The sequence below is a fragment of the Rhinatrema bivittatum genome, chromosome 19, assembly GCF_901001135.1.
Source record: "Rhinatrema bivittatum chromosome 19, aRhiBiv1.1, whole genome shotgun sequence".
Classification (NCBI taxonomy): Eukaryota; Metazoa; Chordata; class Amphibia; order Gymnophiona; family Rhinatrematidae; genus Rhinatrema; species Rhinatrema bivittatum.
In genome coordinates this window covers 9984222-10011462 of record NC_042633.1, presented here as the reverse complement: position 1 = coordinate 10011462, position 27241 = coordinate 9984222, and positions in this window count along the sequence as shown.

The window sequence follows — 27241 nt, the reverse complement described above, 5'->3', positions numbered from 1 at the left end:
GGCCCCTCAACCTCCCGAGGAGCCTATGCAGATCAACCGCAGCCGCCTGACTCCAGAGGAACGTTTCCGATGCAGAAAAGCTGGTCTCTGTTTATATTGAGGCAGTTCCGGACACCTTCTTCAGACTTGCCCTGTGCGCCCGGGAAACTCCAAAGCCTGAGCCCAGCGGGGGTCCCGAGCTTGGGCGCTACAGTTTCTGGCTCTCAACTGTTGTTGCCAATCTCCCTCCTTAGGGAGTCACGTTCATTCGCCACCAATGCCCTCGTGGACACTGGGGCGAGTGGAAATTTCATTATGGAAGAAATCATAAAACTCCTTCAGATACCAGTCCAACCACTGGAGGTACCACTAAGTATCGCATCAATTCAAGGAGAACCTCTCCCTGATCAGATCACTCACTGTAACATGGCCATTCGCCTCACTGATGGGACCTTCCATGATGAGGAGATCTCCCTCCTGATCTTGAAACAATCAACACACCCCGTAGTCCTTGGAGTTCCTTGGCTTCAGTTACATGAACCCCACTTCAACTGGAAATCCCTGCAACTCACCCAGTGGGGCCCTTGATGTCAAACTCACTGCTTACGGCAAGTGTCTCCACTTGACAGTTCTAAGCTCTACAACCCTTGACAGTTCTAAGCTCTACAACCCTTCCTGGGTTATCTGCTCCCCACTCAGAATTTAAAGATGTTCTCCAAACAAAACGCCGATATCCTGCCTCCACTCCGGATGTTTAACTGCCCCATAGAACTCCTACCTGGAACCATGCCTCCCAAGGGCAGAACCTATCCTCTTTCACTCATAGAAACCCAAGCGATGTCAACATACATCAAAGAAAATTTGGCCAAAGTGTTCATAAGACCCTCTATTTCCCTGGCAGGCATCAGGTTCTTTTGTAAAGAAGAAGGATGGCAGTCTAACACCGTGCACAGACTACAGAGGTTTGAACGCAGTAACCCGTAAGGACCGGTATCTACTGCCACTTATCAGTGAACTGTTCGACCACCTAGATCTACGGAGGGGCATATAACCTAGGATGGATTCAACCGGAAGACATCTGGAAAACTGCCTTCAACACAAGAGACGGTCACTACGAGTATGTAGTAATGCCCTTCGGGCTTTGCAATGCCTCTGCAGTCTTCTAGCGGCTAATGAACAATATTTTTTGGGACCTTTTGTACTCATTCGTCATAGTGTATCTGAACGTTATATTAATCTTCTCCAAAGACATGAAGTCTCATCATTTCCACATTCAAACAGTCCTCCAACACCTTAGAGACCATCATCTCTATGCTAAGAAAGTTCTTTTTTACTCAACACACAATTAAACTCTGGAATTTGTTGCCAGAGGATGTGGTTAGTGCAGTTAGTATAGCTGTGTTTAAAAAAGGATTGGATAAGTTTTTGGAGGAGAAGTCCATTACCTGCTATTAATTAAGTTGACTTAGAAAATAGCCACTGCTATTACTAGCAAAGGTAGCATGGAATAGACTTAGTTTTGCGGTACTTGCCAGGTTCTTATGGCCTGGATTGGCCACTGTTGGAAACAGGATGCTGGGCTTGATGGACCCTTGGTCTGACTCAGTATGGCATGTTCTTATATTCTTATGTTCTTATGTTCTTAAGTTAGAGAAGTGACTTTTTGAGCAATCCAGTCTCCCATTCCTAGGCTACATCATCTCCAGCCGTGGGTTCACCAAGAATCCTGACAAACTCCAGGGTATTTGAGATTGGCCTCAACCAGTTGGTCTCCGAGGATTCCTTGGATTCACAAATGACTGTCGAAACTTCATTGCCAATTACTCCACGTTAGCTGCTCCACTCACTGCTATGACAAGGAAGGGATGTGACCTTCGAGTCTGGAGCCCCAAGGCCCAATCAGCCTTCCACGCCTTGAAAGAGGCCTTCTATACCGGCCCGTGTCTACGTCACCTGGATCCTAACTGCCCCCTTCATAGTCGAAGTCGATGCATCTGCCATTGGAGCAGGAGAGGTCTTGAGTCAATACTCCACCCAGGGAACTATACCATAGGGGACTGCAAACTCCTAGTAGTGAAACTTGCCATCCTGGAATGGCGTCCCTGGCTTGAAGCACAAATTCATAATATTTACTGACCATAAAAATCTGGAACACCTAAAAGAGGCCCAGTTACTTAACCCAAGACGAGCCCACTGGACCGTGTTCTTTGAGCGCTTCAACTTCGAGCTCCGCTATTGCCCAGTGGCGAGAAACCTCCATGCAGATGCACTCTCTCGCTCCATCGAGCCAGAAGACACACCCGAGACTCCCAGGCACATCATTGATCCAGCTTGCATATCAATTGCAGTCACCACCATGGTACCAGCCAGGAAGACGGTGGTCCCCTTCCATCTCCGTGAATGCATGCTCCGTTGGGCTCACGATTCCAAGTTGGCCGGTCACCCCGGCCAAGCCCGAACTCTCAAAATGCTCCAAAGGCACTATTGGTGGCCTGGTATGACAAAGAATTCCCAAGAATACGTGAACTCCTGTCCGGTTTGCGCACAGCAAAACCCCCCGACTGGCCGACCATGGGGGCTTCTTCAACCACTTCCTGCACCCACCGAACCCTGGTCAATTCTCTCCACAGATTTCATCGTGGATCTGACTCCTTCAAAAGGAAATACTGTAATCTGGGTCATCATTGACCGCTTCTCAAAAATGCCCACTTTGTCCCCTCACCTGGATTCCCATCAGCTCCAGAGCTAGCTCGACTCTTCTTAACCTACATACTTCGTTTACATAGTCTACCACAAGAAATCATCTCCGATCATGGCCCTCAATTTGTTGCTAAATATTGGAGGTCTCTCTGTAAAAAGTTCAATATTAGGTTAAACTTAACATCAGTCTATCATCCGCAAGCAAATGGCCAGGCCGAGAGGACTAATGCTCTTTGAAAACCTTCCTGCGATCATATGTCAATGACCAGCAAGATAACTGGGCTGACCTCCTGCCATGGGCAGAACTATATCATCACAACCATTAAGAGAAAAGTGCAAAACTTTATTATCACAACTTTCAAGAAGTTTTTTAGAAATGTGTCCATACAAGTTAAAATCACACATACACTCATTCACATCTTAAAACACAACAGAATACACACAAGTGCCAGTATATAAGGCTCCACTGAGCCTATATAGATATACAATACCCTTTTTAATATAACTCAAATGCCCTGTGGGTGTATCCACTTACAATCTATATATTTCTAACTTCCTCCTCTGTTATCCAATTCTAATGAACATAATATGTCAATTTAACACATTAAAAATGTATATTAATGACAACGCTGGCTACTGGTGTGAAATTCTGATTCCTGGAATGTCCGTTTTCAACTTCGGATATAAATTCACGTGGTCTGACCCCAACAAGCGGCTACTGTTTCACATGCATTTGCTTCCTCAGGGGGACTGCAACCACTGAGAAAACCAAATTTGAATTTTTAGAACAGGTTCATGGGACACATTTATTACCCAACTTGTTAAACCAATTTTTTACCTCAAAGTCGTTTCAATTGAAAGTTTTTTCTCCAGGCTGCGTAAATATACTTTTTTTCAACCATTTTCGGAACTTGAATACTCGACACTCTCGAAGAACTATTCTTATCAACTCACAGCGGGTACCAGGATCTACAAAAACCCCAAACACATGTATACTAAACTTAAAACCACCCAAGAAAATTTTTCAAATCATATAAACTCGCTTGAATACCAAACGCTTACCGGTTCCATAAAGCTGTTTAATTAAACACCACGATGTTAACTCGATCAGTGTGCTTCTCCTTTCACTGAGACCTCCAACTGCGCCATAATTTCACCGGATAATTCCACACATTATCCCACAAACATTTTAAAGCATTTCTCTAGGGCCTCCACCCTTTCGTGCTAAATAGCACGCCCCAACGTCCCAATCAGACGCAACAACGTGATGTCTCTCAAAACACTCCGTCCTAACATGATGAATGGCACGTCCTAGCGTCCTGATACAAAAAGGCTCCACATTCATTCACCCCATTCGTTGTGTGCTGATTAATAACAAAATCACTTATACTTACTGATCTCAAAATCCTATCAACCAATAGTGGCTATTTCAACCAACTTTATTTAGACAAAAGCAAGCCATTCAATTTCAGCGTTCAAACCCTGTGGACTCAGGGTTTGCCATTCGAAAATACACTGCTGTTCCCATTGTGTCAATAAACGTTGTGTATCCCCTTCAGGGTTCAAACATTGTCTAACCACAAAGAATTTGATGTCATTAATAGTATGTGCATACTGTAACCAATGGCTCACCAATGGAGCTGATTCTTTTTTCGTTCTTACACAACTCTTATGTTCTATAATTCTCTGTTTTATGGATCTATTAGTATGGCCAATATATACTAGTGCACACGGGCACACTATTGCATACACAACACGCTCAGACGAGCAGGTAAAGTGTCCTAACAAAGTGTATGGGCGCATAGTTTTTTTAAATTGGTACTGATGTATTTGCAAAACATTATTACATACAGAACAATGGCCACATTGAAATTGGCCCAAGAGTGATTCTTCAATCATCGGATGCTTTTTTTCTCTTCAGTCTATCTCTTAAATTTTTACCTTTCTTAGTGGCAAAAATGGGTGACTGAGAAACTAGGCAATGCTGATATAACTGTCCAATGTCTCATTATACTTTGCTTAATGGCCGAAGTCTTAGAGGAATAAGGTATTGTGCAGACTATTCTCAAAATGCTCTCTTTGTGCTGAACTCTTAACAGACTATCACCAGTAGTTGGTGTTCCACTTTCACGGAGCGGAAGGATGGAGGGCTGCTATCTCCAAAAAAACAAAACAAAAAAACAAAAAAAATAAAAATAAAAACAGGGGTGGGTAAGAGTATGGGGTAAGGGTGTGGCCTGCTTGTTACAGCGGTTGCTACCCCTAATTGAGCTGGACGTTCACTTGGATGCAGATACGGCGCTGCTCTCTAAATTGGTGGTGGGGTGGAGGGGAATTAGGGCTGGAGGGTACTGGAAGCCAATAGTAACAGGTGGGAGAGAAAAAAGGGGAAAAAATGGATAAAGTGCGTAGCTTGCTGGGCAGACTGGATGGGCCATTTGGTCTTCTTCTGCCGTCATTTCTTTGTCATTTCTATGTTTCTATCACGATTTGCATAAAGACCTCTATTATACGCCTTTTTAACAAGGCGTTTATCATACCCACATTCCACAAACCTATCCGAGAGTTCCTGAGCTTTAGATCTATATTCTTTAACAGTGGAGCACAATCTCCTGTATCTCAAGAACTGACCACATGGAATATTTTCCTTAAGCTTTCTGGGATGGAAGCTGGTAGCGTGAAGCAGCGTGTTTCTATCTGTAGGCTTCCTGTACACTGTGGTATCAAACTGAGTTTCACCTTTAATAACCTTAATATCCAAAAAGGCAACAGAAATGGTATCTCTAACAAACGTAAACTGTAAGTGAACATCACATTGATTCATGTATGTTTGAAAGTCTACTAGCAACTCCTCATCACCTGTCCACAGGAAAAACAAATCGTCTATATATCGCTTCCAAATAGTAATATGATCAAAAAACTTAGAAGAGTATATGAACTGATCTTCATACTGGGCTACATATAATCCTGCAACCGTGGGCGCCAATGGAGAACCCATGGGAATGCCCCTCACTTGTTTGTAAACAACATTGTTAAATCGAAAATAACTCTCTGTTAACACTAATTTTACCAATTGCATCACCAAATGATATTTACCGCTAGATATATCAGCCTCTTTCAATAAAGTTTGTACAATTAAAAGGGCCTGCGATTGAGGAATGTTGGTATATAGCGATGATATATCAGCTGTAACTAAGCACTGAACCGAGTGGCCAGAGGTAAAGGACAGTATATCTGAATAAATTAAACAAAGGCATAAATATAACGTTTAGCTAGGCGGGGCACCTTGTCAAGAAGGTGGAGTCTTGTCTGGTCGGGTATTGATGGTTTTGAGAGTTAAGGGAAGGCTTGGAGGAAAAGCCTTAATAATAAGTATGGAGGATTGGGGGTGCACTTCGCCAAGGATATGATAATAGATGTGGTATCTGTGCTTAAGGATACTGAGGGCCACTATTTTATAATCTAGTTTAAAATGGGGTCTGCTTTGTACATTCTAGTGAATGTTTACGCACCAAACCAAGGACAGGGGTCCGGTCCTATATACAAAACGTCTCTAGTGTCCTACAGCAATGGGTAGAAGGCTACACCATCATAGGGGGCAATTTCAATCTCACCAGCTACCCCTTTCTAGACTCTAGCAGTGGCAAGAATGGCTCTAGTAGCACACATAGAAAGAGTTTAAAAGGCTGTTGAGGGATTGGCATCTGGTTGATGCTTGGTGGTTGTTTCACCCAGGGGAAAAAAACTATACCTTCTACTCTAAAGTATACCAATCCTATTCTCGGATTGATTGCCTCTTAGTTGATAAAGCTCTAATCAATCATACCCAGGCTATGGGAATAGAGCCATTCACGTGGTTTGATCATGCAGCTATTTGGATACAGCTTAAGGGATTGGGAGTTCCCTCAGGGGAACGTTTTTGGAAATTAAATGAAAGTCTCCTTGATGATATTACATTCTTTAAGGAATTGGAGACTGAAATTGACCATTATCTAAGTGAAAACGCCACAGGGGATGTTTCTGCAACTGTGGTCTGGGAGGGCCTTAAGGCTGTGGTTAGAGGAAAACTAATAGCACGAGCGTCACAGTTACATAAAGTGGAAAACAAAACACGTGTGGATCTCTTACAGCGGATTGGTAGGCTGGAGATATGACATAAACAGAATCCTGATTTAACAATAGGCAAACAGCTTGAAAATCTGAGGGCCGAACTGAAGGAACTTTCTCATAAGGAGACACTTTCATTTAGATAAGGCGAAGCAAAAGTATTTTGAAGGAGGCAATAAGGCTGGCCGCCTATTAGCCAGGAAATTGAAATCACGAGCTGTCCAAAACCAAATTCTGAAGATTCGGAGTGATACTGGGGAAATGTTATCAGAAAATGATAGCATTAGAGAGAGATTTACACAATTTTATCAAAAATTATATTCTAAACGGGAAGATATCTCTCCTATTGCGATAGAGAAGTATTTAGAGGACATAGATTTGCCCCAATTAGATATTCTTCAACAAACTCGTTTAAGTCAGGTCATTACTATTGTGGAAGTACAGGGGGCCCTTAAGGATCTAAAAATGGGTAAATCTCCAGGGACAGATGGCTTCTCCGCGGGATTCTATAGGCGATTTAGTGCGCTGCTTGCTGCCCCATTGTGAGACGCTTTTAACCATTTGCTAGGGGAGGGACAGTTTACTACAGCTGCTAAAAGAGCGGGCATTACCATTTTGGCCAAACCTGGGAGAGATGTGACGATCTGCGGGTCCTATAGTTTAAAATTTTGGCAAAAATTTTGGCGAATAGACTAAGTTCTGTTGCTACACATCTGATACATGCGGATCAAACAGGTTTTATCCTGGGTCGATTAGCAGCGGACAATGTTCGCAGGGTGGTGAACTTAATTTGGCAGGCCCAGTCCACGGTAACACCTCTAGTGCTGTTGACTGTTGATGCGGAGGAAGCCTTTAACCTAGTGCACTGGGGTTACCTATTTGCAGTTTTGCATAAGGTGGGTTTGGGGGGTCAGTTCTCCACATGGATCCGCAAATTGTACCACAAGCCCAGCGCCTGCATATCCCCCATTCATCACAGTTGTATAACCACCTTTGACAATGCCATTATCCATGGCTATACCAAATATGTATAGGCTGTCCACTAGTGAAGTGAAGTGAGCAAGCCATGCCACATACAGGCCATACGGGGGCTGCTGTGTACCTCGTGCTTGGCAGTCCATAGCAAATGGTTGGGTGCATGAGCCATTCCACCACTTAAGGTTACACTATGAGCCACTGAGGCCTGTTGTAATGGGGACATATCACTTCATCCGGACAGGCGTATACATCACATTTGTGTGCCATTACAGAGATAAACATTGCAAATATGGTCGATGTATGGAAACGTGTTTCTTACCTACAAGCCAACCATCACCATACAGGCCAGCTTCAAATTTGCGACAAAGAGATGATTGCCTGAGTATGAAGGAATCGTGCGCTGATCCCGGAAAGATGGACATCACTGAGAGGATCTGCATTCCAGCATCACACACCACTTGCATGTTGAGGGAGTGGAACAGCTTTCTGTTGCAGTATTCTGCTTCCATCTGATGGGGTGGAATGATGGCTACATGAGTGTAGTCAATAGCTCCAATGAAATTCGGAAAGCGGGCAATGGCATAGAAACCAAGCTTGAGGTCCATCAGGTCCTGTCTGTTGCGCGGAAAAGCTATGTATCGAGACATGTGGGCTATAACTGCTTCAATGACCTGGTCCAGACACCATGAAAAGGTGCTCTGTGACATCCCACCCACAACAGCTACTGTGAATTGAAAGGAGTCACTTGCTATGAAGTGCAGGGCGGCCAAGAGTTTCGTGAGGCTGGGGACAGCACGGCTCTTTCGGGTTCGAGGCTCAAGGGCACCTCGTATGTCTTCATATATTTGCAGGATTTGACAGGAGCTGAGGCGATACCTGGCAATCACGACGTCCTCTGGCATACCCAGCAATGAGGTTTGTGGAAGATAGATCCGCTGCCTGTACCTGCGGTGACGTCGACCAACGACCTGGCATCTGCGTTGGGCCTGCTCGGCCATGGAGGGAGCCTGCCCCACACACTGAGAATGTGTAGATGGTGTTGGGAACATAGACCTACTAAGAACAAGCCTTTTTATTGGGTAGCAATAGCTTTGTAGGTGTGTGGGGATTGGTTTTATTCATTTTCGCTCACCGCGATAACATCGTGGTGCGCGCTATACGCTGCGATACATTCTATCGCAATTGAAAGAGATGTAGTTATTGGCCGCATTAAGAGCCGCACTAACAGCACAGCCGTTTCGCGGTTTGCGGTACGTCCTCCCTATTTTACATTTGTCCCGCCCCCAACTCCGACCCCTGAATACTAAACTAAAAATTTGCATTCGCAAACCGCAATAACACCTGTTAGCGTGGTTTGCGGCTGTATCGCGTGCGTTAAGTCCTTGGAAAATAAGGCCCTTTGTGTCACAGGTAAGACTCTATCATGCCGAAGGCATTTTTGTTGCAAATAATTACGTTTTTCTTTACTGCTGCATATCGAGAGCATTAACGCTATTCATTTGCTGACAACCACAACATTGTTGACATGAGACTGCCGCCTATCGCGTCAACCAAAAGACAATATAAGGGATTATTATCTGTAAGGTATCTTGTTTATAAACTTTTATTTTATTTATTTATTTAACATTTTTCTATACCGATCTTCATGACAGGCGTCATATCAGGCCGGTTTACATCAAAATTAGGGGTTAAATTAGTAAAAAAAAAAAAAAAATTATAACAAGAAGGCCGAGGCGCAGTTACAAATAACAGGGAAAATGAACTTGGAGGCTAGAGTAGCCAGGAAATAAAGGACAGAGAAAAAAACTGGAGAATGAACAAGAAGGAATTAGCAATTACTGAATTTGTTCCTTGAATGTTCCTTTCATCCACTGCCATGCATTTGCATACAATTGCTAAATAATTCATTTGTCGACAATCGTGATCACTCCTTAAATATGATGGCACCCGTTCCTTTCTTCATTAACTGCACCCGATGCTATACAGTAAGACTCTACCATGCCGAAGGCATTTTTGTTGCAAATAATTATGTTTTTCTTTACTGCTGCACATCGTGAACATTAATGCTATTCATTTTCCGACAACCATAACATTGGTGATATGAGACTGCCGTCTAGTGCATCAACCAAAAGACAATATAAGGCATTATTATCTATAAGGTATCTTGTTTATAAACTTGAATGTTCCTTTCATCCACTGCCATGCATTTGCATACAACTGCTAAATAATTCTTTTTGTCTACAATCGTGATCGCTCTTAAAATATGACTGCACCCGATGCTACTCACCATTTTCATCCCCTGTGCTATCTCTATTTTGCCACACACCATAAGTTTGTAAAGACTATTGGGTCTCTCAGTGATTCTTGATCTAAATAAGCTTTGTAGTTTAGAAGTTTATTGAATTTCTGCATTTCTGTAAATATTGCAGAAATAAAATGCATGCTATAGAAATTGTAAGAACATGAACCTTAGCCTAAAAACAACTACATAAACCCTTTCCACTCAAATGAAAAAGTTTTGATTGCTTTGGAGAACCCAAAACAAATAACCCTTTAACAAAACAAATTAATAATAAATCTGTCATTGCACAAGTATATCAGTCCTACTACAAATAGGACCTTCAAAAATTGAAACTATATTTGTCTCCATCTGCTGGTAGAAAGCATAACCTGTATAGGGAACAAAAAATTGCTTTTATCTGGCTCACGCGAGAAAGCAGAAATAGTGTAACCCCTAAACATATCAGGGTGGAATACATGGAGAAGGCACACACACACAGCTGCAAAGCACACAGGAAAATCAGAATTAAAACTCACATTGCCCGTCAAGGGAACGGGCAGGAACTGAAATCATCACACGCCTTTAACAAGAGTGGAATGCAGCAATGTTCCGCACAGAATTATGGGTATGCAAATGTCCACTGATTCAAGTATCTTTATTGACAAGACAACCCACGGCCCTGCTGACAGTTTAGCAATTTTGTTCCTCAATCTGGTGACTTTTGGAAGCAAATGGTGACTTGTGCTATGGGTGAGACGGGGATCCCCTGAGGAAGAAAGCTTGATTTTGGAAACCTGTTCCTAGTAGGGTATTGACAGATGGGCAGTGCGGGTACAACATAAAAGTCACAGCATGGAAAGACTGAATAAGTAAATAAAGAAAAATCGGAGCTATTACCGATATACCTGTCCCCAACCTTGATTACCTATTTGAAACAGCAATTCCCCTTTACGTGGGCAAAACATTCTGTTAAGTATTTAGAGGTACAGTTAAGCTCTGACTGTAAAGAGCTGTTTGATTTAAATTATCTTACACTTCTGAAACGGTCAGAGAGTGACCTACAGACTTGGGATAGGTTGACACTTACATGGCTGGGTAGGATTGCGGCCATTAAAATGACTTTACTCCCGCGGTTAGCATACTTATGTTACGAGCGCGACCTCCGGCAGATGTAGGGACCGAGGGCTTGGCGCCTTCGGATCCTGTTATGTCCCGAGGGCACGGTGGCCTTCGGGTCCTGTTACGAGTACGACCTCCAGCAGCTATGACACTCCGTGGCATGGAGGCACGGTCGTCTCTGAAGCTGGTGATGTGAGCCCTTGGGCCACGGCATGACCCAGGGAGGAGTCCCAAGCCACACCGCTGGATGTGAGCTGGTGCGAGCATGGGTAACAAAAGCAGAACGAGGCTGAAGCAAGGACTAGAGTACAAGGTCTGACCCTCAACCGGACCTGAACGCCCCAATATGACCAACAACGCAATGTTGATTAATGAACAGTCCTCCGACTGTTCCAAGCGCTTTCGGACCTGCCGCTGGGTACGGCAATGGGTGGCAGGCCGGACAGAGGACAAGGGCAGACGGAGTCCTTGGAACACAGAAGACTTTGGACTTAGGACTGAAGCGAAGACACTGTAAACAAGAACTGAGGTGAAGACACTGTAGATGAAGGCTGAAGGAAAGACATCAGAGATGAGGACTGGAGCGAAGACATCGTGGACAAGGACTGAAGCGAGATATAGTAAATAAGGGCTGAAGCGAGACACTGTAGAAGAGGGCTGAAGCAGGAGCAAGAGCTGGTGCGAGTCTGCGACGCAGCGCTCCCTACATAGTCCACCCGCGGGACTGGTTGCGGACCACGCTAGGCTCGAGGCAGTACTCCAGGAGAAATAGTGGAAACTGATACCAGAACATGACAAAGCAAATGCAGAGACCTGCAATGGGGCGCGCCCTACACAGCCCCCCGCGGGACTGGTCGCGGACCATGTCGGACTCAGGGCAAGTTCAAACAGAGGCTTGACATTGACTTAACGCAGGTTGCAATAGGCTCTGAAGAGCGGGACAACTCTGAAGCAGGATTCGATTCTCAAGGATTAAAAACAACAGACTGAAGCAGGAGGTCTTCCAGAGGGTTGCACTGCGGAGATGAGGATGGCCTTGTTCTGTGAGGCACCCTACACAGCCCACCCGTGGGACTGGTTATGGACCATGACAGTGGTACGCCAGGAAGGTGGACATCTGGGAACCAAGGCATGGAGGCAGAGACGAAGACAAGGACATCAGGAACATCGAGACAACAGAAGAGCAGAACATCAGGTACCGGGGACACGAAGACATCTGGACGAAGAACATCCAGAACATGGAGACGACTGAAGACCTGGACAACATACATCTGGAACATGGAGACAAAGCCGTCAAAGCAGAGGAAGACCACAGAGGACCTGGACCAGTCAGAAGACACAGATGACTGTGGAACCCGATCTGAAGGCATGGAAGAACTGAAGCAAGGCCCTTTTATAGGGCTGAAGTAGGAAGTTGTCATCAGATGGAGCCAGCAGCACTTCCTGTGGCTGGCCCTTTAAATAGAGTGAAGAGGTGCGCGCCGGCGCCTAAGGAAAGCTGAAGCAGAGAAGCAGGACCATGGTCAGCGGCATCCCCCTGCTCGCTGACACAGATGCAGGGAAAGGCAGGCTGGCTGCAGGCACTGGCAGGGACAGCCTTCCTGCCGGTCGAAGAATCTAGCAGCGGCGCGGATGGCTCCCTGCCATCTGAGGACCCCAGGAGGAACATCAGGGAGCCGGAGCTGCATCGGCGTCAAGGGGAGGCTCCCGGGTGTCCAGCCCTGCCACGCAGGGCAGAAGAAGGACATGGCCTACGCAGCCCCTCCTAGGCTGCGCATGGGTGGTGTCTGCGGTTGTGCTGTGGAGGGTCCTGGCATCGGAAGCAGCGGCCCAGGCCCTGAGTTTAGGCTGTGACTCTGCCGCGAGGATAACAGGTGGGTGGAGAGACCTGCATGCGGAGAGTAGCTCCACAGGCAGGAATCGTAACAACTTATTCCAAACACTACCTTGCATAGTTCCTCCACATTACTTAAGGGGGCTTCAGGTTAAGATTTGCTCCTTTATTTGGAAGAGGAGGCTGCCCCCTGTGGCTCAGCGGTGATTTATCAGTCCAAAGCAGAGGGAGGACTGGGGGTGCCCAATTTGCTTAAATATTATGTGGCCTCCCAAATGAGGGCACTAGTGGATTTTCATAATCATAAGATGATTAAACAATGGGTACATTTAGAGCAAGATATGACAGCTCCTACGTTGTTAGAGGATTTGTTTTGGGGAAGGAGCGTCCACTGCCAGATGGTATAAAGGCTCATTCTCTCCGAGCTCAAGCAGCCTCCTGGGCAGGAGATTTGCAGAGCGGCAACCTGGAAGTTGTTACACAGATTCGCGAGTCACTATCCCTTGAATCTTCAACCACCGATCGTGGGCTCCTTCAGGGCTCAAGTCATTCAAGCTGAGCTATCAGTGACCCACCCTAATTAGGGAAGCTTTGGTATTGATATTTCGCCCTGTTTGGCTACCACAGTGACGTTGTGGCAGCGCTGGCGGAAACATTTGGTGGGGGATCAAAATTATTTATATTCAACCAGGATTAGGGGATGCGAGGCGTTTCCTGCAGGACGAGGGGGGGAAATATTTCAGGAATGGGCACTACAGGGGTTGTGCACTCTTGGACAATGGTGGTTCGATCAGGAGATGAAATCATTTGAGGAAGTGGGCTATGTCTATCAGCTACCTTCAACTGATCGCTCTGCGTATCTGCAATTGCGACAGTTTTTACTCTCCAAAGCAGTATGGGTAGATATACTTAAGGGGAAATCTCTCATAGAAGGGTATTGTGAAAAGGCTCATGTGATAAAAGGGGTAATATCTAAGATCTATATATTACTTAATGGAGTGGTGGCTCAGACTATGAGGCATATCCAAGCTTAGGAAAAAGATTTTGGAGCTCCGCTTACAGAGGGTGACTGGGACGTGTATTTTATGGGGATTAGCCGCAGTTCTATAGCTGCAAAATTGGTAGAAAATAGCTATAAAATGTTATTTCGATGGTATATTACTCCTTGAAAGTTGAAGAAAATAGGGATATGTGGGGATTCATTATGCTGGAGGGATTGTGGGCAAGAAGGTGATTTTTATCATATGTGGTGGACGTGTCCAGCCGTCAAAACATTATGGACCCATGCAGAAAACTGGCTGCAGAACTTGCTCCATTTGGACATACAATTAAGCCCAAGGGAGATGTTGTTGAATGTTCCCAAAACCAGGGTGAATTCAGAGCATAATCATTTCATTAGAGCGCTTGCTCACGCGGTTAGAGGAGAAATCGCTAAACACTGGAAAGAACCCAAGGCACCTTCTTTCTCTGCGGTGCTACGGAGACTGAAGTGGATTTCTCATATGGAGTATTTGACTGCCCTGTGAAGAGACTCGATGGCGAATAGCATAAAATGTGGCAACCATTTCAGCAATGGACTGATTCCCAAAATGGCTGAATACTGAGGGGGGGGGGGGGGAGGGGGTGTTGGAAGATAGTCGGGGAGGACATGATTATTTCTGGTTTCATTGCCTAGTGTAATCATGGAACATGTTGTCAGGTTAATTGTTTTCCTACAAGTTGGGGATACTGGATGCGCCTTTTGTGGGGTATATGTTCACTGAAATGTTCTTTTGTGTTATGCATAAACTTTCTAATAAAAAGAAAATTACAGAAAAAAAACCTGAAACTACACAGAAACTGTACAATGCAGCAAGCAAAGCTATGCTTTCCAGCAACTGAGCCACTGTCACCACCATATCTTACCTCCCCGCCCGAGACACAGCATCATTCCCAGGGCAACTCCATGTTTTGCAGCCTCAACATAATTTTTTTTCTCCAGCAGTTTTATCTGCAGATCTACCATCTTCTCTCCCAGCTCCCACACGTGCACCACACAAAACAAAAGCCTTCCATAAGGACCCTTCACCGCAGTTTACCCAAGGATGACCTGCATAGTGCCTGTCTGCAATTCCCTTCCGGTTATCACTGCTAACGATAACTGCTGAGTGCACAGCCCCCCTCAGACCTCACATATTCAGGCCATCTAAGGGGGGCAGAGCACTCAGCGGCTGTCGCTAGCAGTGCTAACTGGAAGGAAATTGCAAACAGGCACTAAGCAGGACACCTAGAGGTTAACTGTAGTCCATGCTAAGGGGAACTTAAAACAGGCTTCTGCTGTGTGTGAGATATCATCAGGAAGAGTCAGAGGGGAAACATGGTAATAGCTTATATTGAGGCCCTACATTTCCACTGCTCGACCGGACATTGTACAAAGAGGGACAAAACTGGACAGATGGCAACCTTACTTGGGAGAAGGAAATTAATCTTAACATCACATGCGGTTCTGCCTTCCATTGTAGAAACATTTCTAGAGTTTCTATTGTATAGAGACTAAACAGCTTTACAGAGGGATAGGGTCTCAACCCAGCAGAAAGCCCTCAGGGGACATTCCCTCTCCTGATTTAATCGCACCCATTTCACACCATGAATAAAATTACCCTAGCTATGACCAGCATGGGGGCTTTTTCACAAGAGGGGGGGGGGATTCTTAGTGGTCCTTTGTATGTGGGGAAATGCCCCTTTACCCTTAAACATTTTTGAAGATTACCAAAGGTGCCAGCTCTGCCGTTGCAATGGGGACTTCAGTGACTCCAGTATTGACTAAAATCCTTTACTGTGTCCAAGGAGGAGCAATTTGTACTGTGTTTAACACCCCCTCCAATCATTCTGAAAACTGACTTCTATGAAAGTAACCTCCCCATGAGTAAATGACACCACTTATCTGTACAAATTTAGCCTGCAAAGCCCCCATGCGACTTGTGTTTATGTAGGGTAGAAACCTTGCTGGGTACTTTTAAGTGGATGAAAATAATCTTAATCAATCCAGCCAAGTTCTACATCAAATTTCTGATCTTATGCAATTTTAATATCATTCTTGCAATCCGTCCTCTCTGGGGTTCACAGCGTCAGATCTGTGATCCCCATAAGAACATTCCATACTGAATCAGACCAAGGGTCCATCAAGCACAGCATCCTTGTTCCAACAGTGGCCAATCAGGCCATAAGAACCTGGCAAGTACCCAAAAACTAAGTCTATTCCATGCACTGATGGCTAGTAATAGCTATTTTCTAAGTCAACTTAATTAGTAGCAGGTAATGGACTTCTCTAAGAACTTATCCAAAACCTTTTTTCAAACCCAACTACACTAAACTGCACTAACCACATCCCTTGGCAAACAATTCCAGAGTTTAATTGTGCAGTGCGTGAAAAAGAACTTTCTCCGATTAGTTTTAAATGTTCTACATGCTAACTTCATGGAGTGCCCCCTAGTCCTTCTATAATCCGAAAGAATAAATAACTGATTCACATTTACCCATTCTAGAGCTCTCATGATTTTAAATACTTCTATCATATCCCCCCTCGGCCATCTCTTCTCCAAGCTGAACAGTCCTAACCTCTTTAGTCTTTCCTCATAAGGGAGCTGATCCATCCCCTTTATCATTTTGGTAGCCCTTCTCTGTACCTTCTCCATCGCAATTATATCTTTTTTGAGATGTGGCGACCAGAACTGTACACAGTATTCAAGGTGTGGCCTCACCATGGACCGATACAGAGGCATTGTGACATTTTCCATTTTATTCACCATTCTTTTTCTAATAATTTCCAACATTCTATGATACCCCTAGAGGAGGCAGTGCAGGATTACAAGGTGTATGTCAGTATCTTTATAATCACAGTGTGTCCCAGGTCACAGATCTCACAATGTGATCCCCATAGAAGAGGCAGTGCAGGAATACAAGCAATGGGATGGTCACAATTTGTATCCAACCCCATACATAAAGCTGGACATATTCTAGATCTAATATTTGCCAACTACTATAATTGTTTAATCAATACCTCCCACTATACATTGCCCTAGTCTGATCACCAACTAATAAAAGCAGAAATAACACTTACCAACACTAAGCAAACAAGTTCAAACAATAATCAAACTTCCACCTACAGAAAGACGATAAATCCGGACATACTTGAAAAATCATTGAAAAATAAACTAGTTGAGTTCAATCAAACGCCACCACCACTTTCAACTTCGGGATAGAATTGTCAGTGATATTGCTGATAACCTAAGCCCAGTACAGACAAAATTGCTACAAAATGAATGAAATACTTCAAAACATAAGAAACGTTGGTACAATGAAGAGCTAAGACAAACTAAACAGACACTGAGAAAATCTGAGAAACAATAGCGGAAGCGCCCGTCAATTGAAACCTTAGAAAAATACAGAATCCTTCTATCTAAATACTGCGAAAAAATCAATAAAACAAAAAAAGACTACTATGCAAAACAGATTCATGAAGTAATATTCAATTCCAAATTACCCTTCGAAACAGTGAAAAACCTAATCAAGGACCTATCTTCCTCCAACACGAGAACTCACAACTTCTCAGAGAAGGACTGCAATGAATATGCCACCTCCTTGCTAGCAAAATAAATAGACTGAGAAATCAGTTCCCTACTAACTCGCTAACAAACGAACGTGAAGAAAATCCTGGGAGTCTTACATGGAACACGTTCGACGTACTTACCAAACCAGAAATAAATCATTTCCAAAATTAAACCTGCTATCCACCCTCTAGACCCAATTCCATCCAGTTCTCTGAAAACTATACATAACATAATCATTCCTTCAATCACAACCATAATCAACCACTCACTCTCAGAAGGACTGGTCCCATACAAAGCGAAACAAGCTTTAATCAAGCCAATCGTAAAAAATAAAAATGGAAGAATAGAGGATTGGGACAACTACAGACCAATATCCAACTTAATTTTTATCGCAAAAGTTCTGGAAAAAGTTGTTGTTATTGCAATTGGAAAATCACCTAAACAGTAGGGATGTGAATCGTTTTTGACGATTTAAAATATCGTCCGATATATTTTAAATCGTCAAAAATCGTTAGGGCCACGATACAATTACCAATTCCCCCGATTTATCATCAAAAAATCGTAAATCGGGGGAAGGGGGAGGGCAGGAAAACTGGCACACTAAAACCCCCTAAAAACCCACCCCCGACCTTAAATTAAATCCCCACCCTCCCGAACCCCTCCCCAAATGCCTTAAATTACCTGGGGGTCCAGCGGCGGTCCAGAACGGCAGCGGTCCCGGAACGGCCTCCTGCAATTGACCCCGCTGAACGACCTCCTGCAGTCGATCTCCTGCCGGCGCCATTTTCCGTACGGAAAACGATTTGCGGCAGGAGATCGTTTTCCGGACCCCCGCTGGACCCCCAGGGACTTTTGGCCAGCTTGGGGGGGCCTCCTGACCCCCACAAGACTTGCCAAAAGTCCAGCGGGGGTCCGGAACGACCTCCTGCAGTCGAATCATGTTGGTCTATGGCCGCCGCTATTTTGCGCCACCATTTTGAAAAATGGCGCCGGCTGAAGACAACACGATTCAATTGCAGGAGGCCGTTCCGGACCGCTGCTGTTCCGGACCGCCGCTGGACCCCCAGGTAATTTAAGGCATTTGGGGGGGGGGGGTTCAGGAGGGTGGGGGATTTAATTTAAAGGGTCGGGGGTGGGTTTTAGGGGGTTTTAGTGTGCCGGCTCACGATTTTCACGATTTTCACGATACTTTAAACACCCAAACGGCAACAATACGATTCCCTCCCCTCCCAGCCGAAATCGATCGTTAAGACGATCGAGGACACGATTCACATCTCTATACAACAGTACTGTGCAATCATTTGGTTGGGGTGGCCACATGAAAAATTGTTGAACAGCTCACTGGCTGTCACAAGATTGGCAGGCCTCTCCTGCAAGGGGAGAGAAGGCCAGGCCCTGGGGCAATGACCTGCAGACCTAACTGTTCTAGCCACTTGTTATGTCAGCGAAGCTGTTATTTCCCCCACAGCCCCCCCCCCCCCAAATATCCGTGCCACACGCTGCAAACACATAGCCAGAGACGCATCTCTCTTACCTATGAGCCAATCCTCACCGCAGAAGCCGTCCTCAAAATTTTCAAAGAGGCCCGATTGCCTAAGTATAAAGGAATGGTGCACGGCTCCCTGGCAACCATGTCGAGGATGCGCATCCGAGCGCCACAGACCACTTGCACGTTGTTGGAGTGGAAGAGCTCTCTGTTGCGGTAGATCTCCTCCCCTGCCATAGAGAAGATCTAAACTTAGCCAGGTAGCCTTATCCGGGTAAGTGCGTGTGTGTGTGTGTGTATATATATATATATATATGCTCGTATATTCAGTGGCATCGCTGTGCTGCAGAATACTACTGATCTAGCGATTAGAAAGATCTGTGGAAGTGATAATCCAGTTATGTGCAACTATTTGCTCAGCATCTCGGCTTTCTGTGTTTGTTTTAATGTTTGTTATGCTTCCGTTTTATGTTGTACTTATTATTACTGGGTTTACTGTTGCAGATCGCCCACATAATTACATCAGATTACCCTGCGGATTGGATATCTGAGTGCAGGTTTTTTCAGAAAATCGCCAGGAAGCCTTATCCTCTCTGAGGACAATATTCAAAGGCATGGACCTGGGTTAAAGGGCGTCTGAGTTGGCATTAATCTGCTGTCTACGAATTGCCTTCCCTCACCAAGGCTAGAAGTCTGTACATTGTTCCACCATGCCTTCACTATTAGCCGCATTGGGGGGGTCGCTTCCAGGTCAGGGGAGGAAAACTGCATGCTTACGTTGCACTTTCTGAGGCCACCCCTCCCACTCCGTAAAATATTAGGGAGAAGTGGAGAGCTAACACCTGAGACTTCCACCCCCAACCCGACCCCCACAAATTTATAACAACAATCAAAGTCACAATAAGACTGAGGTATTTGTGCCGAAAATACGGAGCTGCCTAACTCCTTAAGTCCTTAATATGAACTTCTCAGTAGTGGGCAAGGACAGAGCAAGGCTACAGGTTCTCCGTGGCAGCTCTTTTGCATATCATAGTTTTATTGAAAATACTGACCGGTGCAGAACACAAAAACACCTCCTGCCATATATTAATGAAATGAATCTAAGAAAATGAACAAAAAAAAAAAAGAAAATTCCAAAGCACAGCCCTGATAATTATAGCGCTTTGGTACTCTAATCAGGGAATAATTAGGTTAAGTCACAAATCAAGAGTTGGGCAGGGAGTGGATCATGGTTGTCTGTCATGTTTACTTGAGCCTTCCTTGGGCTTCTAGCGTGCAGAATTGCACAGGCCTCGACCCCCAGTGCAAGGCACCGAGTCATAACATGGTACCTAGGCTCTGAAGTCTGCTCTTCCACCCACCCCGCTGGCCTTGAGAACAAAACTCTCGCCAAAAGAGATGGAGAATGGAGAGTAAGCAGGAGAAGGCTCTTAAAGTTTGCAGAACACAACTGGTTGCTTTTTCCTGCTGCCATGCTTACATCATTGATGCTAGGAAGGGTTGCCAAAAGCGTGCAGCCGGTCCCTTGTTCCTGCCGGTTACCTCATCCAGGGGGTGCCCCGGGTTTCCAGATTTCAAGTCTGGGGGGGCGGAAGTTAATTTTCCGGAACCCTGGCAACGGTCGCTCCCTCTCGAGTACACAAACTCACAATCCAGCTGGCTGATGTCCAAAACAAGAGCAAGGAGCCTTTTCTATCCAGACTGGATCATTGTTCTTCCAAAAAAAAATCCTCTCTGTTCTCAAATCCAAGAACCTTCCCAGGGATGAGGAAAAGATTCAACAGGCAAACTCCTACTCTACATTCTCTAGCCCCTCACTTGAGATGCAGGGGATGAGCTCCAGTGTGCCTCTCTCCTTTTCTTTTCAACAACTCCTCTCCCGCTCACGTCCTTCTCTCTGATTCACTGGGCCTCGCTCCAGGAGATTTCAGAATCCACCCCTCCCCCCACTACCAACCCCAATTTTTTTCCTGGAGAAGAATAATTCTCTTATTCTATAAAGCTTTCCTCCAAATTTGTGAGCATTTAACTATAATTAAATAACAAAAGCACTCTTTTTAGTTTTTCACTTGTCAGTTATAATAAATCTATTATTACACAAGTATATCAGTCCCACACAAAGCAGGACCTTCAAAAATTGAAAGAATACTTTTGTCTCCATCTGCTGGTAGGAAGAACATAACCTGTACAAAAGAACAAATATTACTTTGCATAGGCTCACGCTTGCAGAGGGGAACATAATGGAACGTCTTTGAAAGATGATGGTGGAATCCACTGAGCAGGCCCACACCCACACCCAGCAGTACAGTACACAGTAGAACCGGAATTTGAACGCACATTATCCAGACAAGGAACGGGCAGGAAATGTAATCGGCGCACGCATTAACAAGCATGGAATGCAGCAACGGTCCGCAAAGCATCATGGGTATACAAATGTCCTCTGATTCAAGAAACTTTATTGACTTCAACCAAGGCCCTGCTGCCGGTTTAGGGATTTTGTAGCTTGGTCTGGCGATTTTTACAATCAAATGGACACATTGGGAGCTTGTGAGTGGGAGGGGGAGGTCGCTTAGCTAGTTCCGGACATTTGGCTCGGATGGAGCGACTTCCTCACAGCTCTCGCATTTTCTGTCAGGGCCTCCTTACCTATGGAGCACGTCTGGAAGCAGAAAAGTGCAAGAGAGGAGTGAGACCTCCTCTGACTAGAATGGGGCAGAAAAGTTGCAAGAGAGTGAGACTTCCTCTGACTAAAGTGCCAAGCTGTTGGTCCTGCTTCCTCTCTCCCAGCCCCTCACTCTTCAGAACAGCCCATGCTGATTCAGGCTTTCCCCTATCCCAAACCCCACCGGTGGGAAATCTGATGTCATCATGGACATGCTGTCTGCCATTTGGAGAAAGAACAAATCACAGTCTGCAAAAAAAAAAAACAGGCACTGTCACCCCCTGACAGAACAGAAGGCATGGAGAGGGCAATTGTTTTCTCCCCAGTAATTTTTTGCTGTGCTGATGGTAGAGGGGGGACGTTCTGTGCAGTGCTGGTCAGGTCTCTTCTGTGAGCTGCCCGGGCTGATCTCAGAGAAGGGCAGTGCAGAGGGCCATGGGCACAGTGAGGAGGGAGGAGGAAGGTTAAAGGTGGCTTTGCATGATGCGTCCTTGGTTAGTCAGTCCAGGGGAAGGGAATACTCGCTAAGAGGTCAATTTTAAAAGTGTTGCTTGCACAAAATGTTCACATATGTGCAACACAGATTTTAATAAGCCAGTGAAGTACGTGCATCAAAATAACATGGTAGGGGAGGAAGTGGACGTTCACTGAGCTGATGGCAGTGTGAAGCCCGAGCTCCGCTCCTCATTTCTTGAAATAACCCCGAAATTTAGCGCTTTTCATGCTAGAATCCAGCTCCCTACACAGCGATTGTGAGAGGCATGTCGGTCCGGTGCAGGCCACACTGACCACAAGGCGGCAGAACAGAGGCCTGAATCTCCGGGGGACAAGCGCGCGCTGAATCGCCGGTTCCTGCGATCGATTCTGCTTTATCAAAAGCAGACTTTCAGAGATGGTTCAGCGAAATCAAAGAAAGTATGGGCACTCTTAGAGCTGAACTACAAAGTCTGGCGACAGATATGAGGCGCTACTATGCAAATCTGGGGGCGGAGTGAAAGGGTTAGAAACCCACATGGGAACACAGGAGCAGACTATGATTGAGACACAGAGTTTAAAAATGTACAGCAGAAGGTGGAAGAACATCAAGTTTGGTTGGAAGTCCTGAAATACCGGTCTCGGAGAGGGAACCTGCGGTTCCGGGGGATCCCTGAAGGTGAGCCTTACATAGTCTGTGAAAAAATAATATCAGATATTTGCAGCCTTCTTCTTAGTGATTCACAAGCTCCTACGGATGAAGCTCCTCCGCAGATTTTACTGGACAGAGCACACAGAGCCCTAGCTAAACCCAAGGGAAACGTGCCTAGCGACGTCGCGGTGTGTTTTCATAAGTACACGCTGAAAGAGAAGATCCTGCACCAGTCGGCTTCGCAGACACTCGGGAGACGTCCCCTTGCTACAACGCCAGCAAAGACTGAGAATGGCAATATGGACTGCTATATCAGTAATCCTAATAGGGTATATTAATTTAGTTCAGGTAAGGTAACTCAGAGGTATGGTGGTAAGCTTATAACCGTCTGAGATATACTGTTGTACTTTTGGGACGAGATGTTTATATTAATCTAACTTCTAGTATTCTTTAGATTAAAAGTGTAACTATCCTACACACCATAAGGTAATATCCCAAATAGGGGAGACGAGTAACACGCTCGTGATCAGGTTATGGGAGGTGACATTAGTCCTCATGTCCAGCAATGCAAACAAAGGGAATGGGTGGGAAGGGTGGGGAGGGGACAGGTGGGGACCTACAAATCTTGGCCCATGAAAGGGACACAACACCGTATCTATCAGGGTATGTTTGTTTGTCTTTTGGAACCTATCCTGGAATGTAAAAAAACTGAACTCCTATTATGAAAGGAAAAATCTATTCCAGGATCTTAGTAGGGCAAAGGTTGATATCTTACTGTGCCAGGAAACTCATTTAAAAAAGAGCTATGAGAAACTCATGCTTTCACCGCAATATCCAACACAATATTATGCAGCTGCCACTAAGAATAATAAGTATGGAGGATTGGGAGTGCACTTCGCCAAGGATATGATAATAGATGTGGTATCTGTGCTTAGGGATACTGAGGGCCACTATTTTATAATCTAGTTTAAAATGGTGTCTGCTTTGTACATTCTAGTGAATGTTTACGCACCGAACCAAGGACAGGGGTCCTATATACAAAACGTCTCTAGTGTCCTACAGTAATGGGTAGAAGGCTACACCATCATAGCGGGCGATTTCAATCTCACCAGATACCCCTTTCTAGACTCTAGCAGTGGCAAGAATGGCTCTAGTAGCACACATAGAAAGAGTTTTAAAAGGCTGTTGAGGGATTGGCATCTGATTGATGCTTGGTGGTTGTTTCACCCAGGGGAAAAAAACTATACCTTCTACTCTAAAGTATACCAATCCTATTCTCGGATTGATTACCTCTTAGTTGATAAAGATTTAATCAATCATACCCAGGCTATGGGAATAGAGCCATTCAAGTGGTTTGATCATGCAGCTATTTGGATACAGCTTAAGGGATTGGGAGTTCCCTCAGGGAACGTTTTTGGAAATTAAATGAAAGTCTCCTTGATGATATTTCATTCTTTAAGGAATTGGAGACTGAAATTGACCATTATCTAAGTGACAACGCCACAGGGGATGTTTCTGCAACTGTGGTCTGGGAGTTCCTTAAGGCTGTGGTTAGAGGAAAACTAATAGCACGAGCGTCACAGTTACATAAAGTGGAAAACAAAACACGTGTGGATCTTTTACAGCGGATTGGTAGGCTGGAGATACAACATAAACGGAATCCTGATTTAACAATAGGCAAACAGCTTGAAAATCTGAGGGCCGAACTGAAGGAACTTTCTCATAAGGAGACAATATTTTATTTAGATAAGGCGAAGCAAAAGTATTTTGAAGGGAGCAATAAGGCTGGCCGCCTATTAGCCAGGAAATTGAAATCAAGAGCTGTCCAAAACCAAATTCTGAAGATTCGGAGTGATACCGGGAAATGTTATCAGAAACTGATAGCATTAGAGAGAGATTTACACAATTTTATCAAAAATTATATTCTAAATGGGAAGATATCTCTCCTATTGCGATAGAGAAGTATTTAGAGGACATAGATTTGCCCCAATTAGATATTCTTCAACAAACACGTTTAAGTCAGGTCATTACTATTGTGGAAGTACAGGGGGCCCTTAAGGATCTAAAAATGGGTAAATCTCCAGGGATAGAAGGCTTCTCCGCGGGATTCTATAGGCGATTTAGTGCGCTGCTTGCTGCCCCTTTGCGAGACGCTTTTAACCATTTGCTAGGGGAGGGACAGTTTACCACAGCTGCTAAAAGAGCGGGCATTACCATTTTGGCCAAACCTGGGAGAGATGTGACGATCTGCGGGTCCTATAGACCTATCTCCCTCATCAACTTGGATTTAAAAATTTTGGCAAAAGGTTTGGCGAATAGACAAAGTTCTGTTGCTACACATCTGATACATGCGGATCAAACAGTTTTTATCCCAGGTCGATTAGCAGCAGACAATGTTCGCAGGGTGGTGAACTTAATTTGGCAGGCCCAGTCCACGGCAACACCTCTAGTGCTGTTGACTGTTGATGCGGAGAAAGCCTTTAACCTAGTGAACTGGGATTACCTATTTGCAGTTTTGCATAAGGTGGTTTTGGGGGGTCAGTTCTCCACATGGATCCGCAAATTGTACCACAAGCCCAGCGCCTGCATATCCCCCATTCATCACAGTTGTATAATTACCTTTGGCAATGCCATTATCCATGGCTATACCTAATATGTGTAGGCTGTCCACTAGTGAAGTGAAGTGAGCAAGCCATGCCACATACAGGCCATATGGGGGCTGCTGTGTACCTCGTGCTTGGCAGTCCATAGCAACTGGTTGGGTGCATGAGCCATTCCACCACTTAAGGTTACACTATGAGCCACTGAGGCCTGTTGTAATGGGGACATATCACTTCATCCGGACAGGCGTATACATCACATTTGTGTGCCATTACAGAGATAAACATTGCAAATATGGTCGATGTATGGAAACGTGTTTCTTACCTACAAGCCAACCATCACCGTACAGGCCAGCTTCGAATTTGCGACAAAGAGATGATTGCCTGAGTATGAAGGAATCGTGCGCTGATCCCGGAAAGCTGGACATCACTGAGAGGATCTGCATTCCAGCATCACACACCACTTGCATGTTGAGGGAGTGGAACTGCTTTCTGTTGTGGTATTCTGCCTCCATCTGACGGGGTGGAATGATGGCTACATGAGTGCAATCAATAGCTCCAATGACATTCAGAAAGCGGGCAATGGCATAGAAACCACGCCTGAGGTCCATCAGGTCCTGTCTGTTGCACGGAAAAGCTATGTATCGAGGCATGTGGGCTATAACTGCTTCAATGACCTGGTCCAGACACCATGAAAAGGTGCTCTGTGACATCCCACCCACAACAGCTACTGTGGATTGAAAGGAGCCACTTGCTATGAAGTGCAAGGCGGCCAAGAGTTTGGTGAGGCTGGGGACAGCACGGCTCTTTCGGGTTCGAGGCTCAAGGGCACCTCGTATGTCTTCATATATTTGCAGGATGGCACGGGAGCTGAGGCGATACCTGGCAATCACGACGTCCTCTGGCATACCCAGCAATGAGGTTCGTGGAAGATAGATCCGCTGCCTGTACCTGCGGTGACGTCAACCAACGTCCTGGCATCTGCGTTGGGCCTGCTCAGCCATGGAGGGAGCCTGCCCCACACACTGAGAATGTGTAGATGGTGTTGGGAACATAGACCTACTAAGAACAAGCCTTTTTATTGGGTAGCAATAGCTTTGTAGGTGTGTGGGGATTGGTTTTATTCATTTTCGCTCACTGCGATAACATCGTGGTGCGCGCTATACGCAGCGATACATTCTATCGCAATTGAAAGAGGTGTAGTTATTGGCCGCGTTAGGAGCCGCACTAACAGCACAGCCGTTTTGCGGTTTGCGGTACGTCCTCCTTACTTTACATTGTCCCACCCCCAACTCCGCCCCTGAATACTAAAGTTAAAATTTGCATTTGCAAACCGCAATAACAGCTCTTAGCGTGGTTTGCGGCCGTATCGCGTGCATTAAGTCCTTGGAAAATAAGGCCCTTTGTGACACAGATAAGACTCTACCATGCCGAAGGCATTTTTGTTGCAAATAATTATGTTTTTCTTTACTGCTGCATATCGAGAGCATTAACGCTATTCATTTGCTGACAACCACAACATTCTTGACATGAGACTGCCGCCTAGCGCGTCAACCAAAAGACAATATAAGGCATTATTATCTGTAAGGTAACTTGTTTTTAAACTTGAATGTTCCTTTCATCCACTGCCATGCATTTGCATACAATTGCTAAATAATTCTTTTTGTCGACAATCGTGATCACTCCTTAAATATGATGGCACCCGTTCCTTTCTTCGTTAACTGCACCCGATGCTATACAGTAAGACTCTACCATGCCGAAGGCATTTTTGTTGCAAATA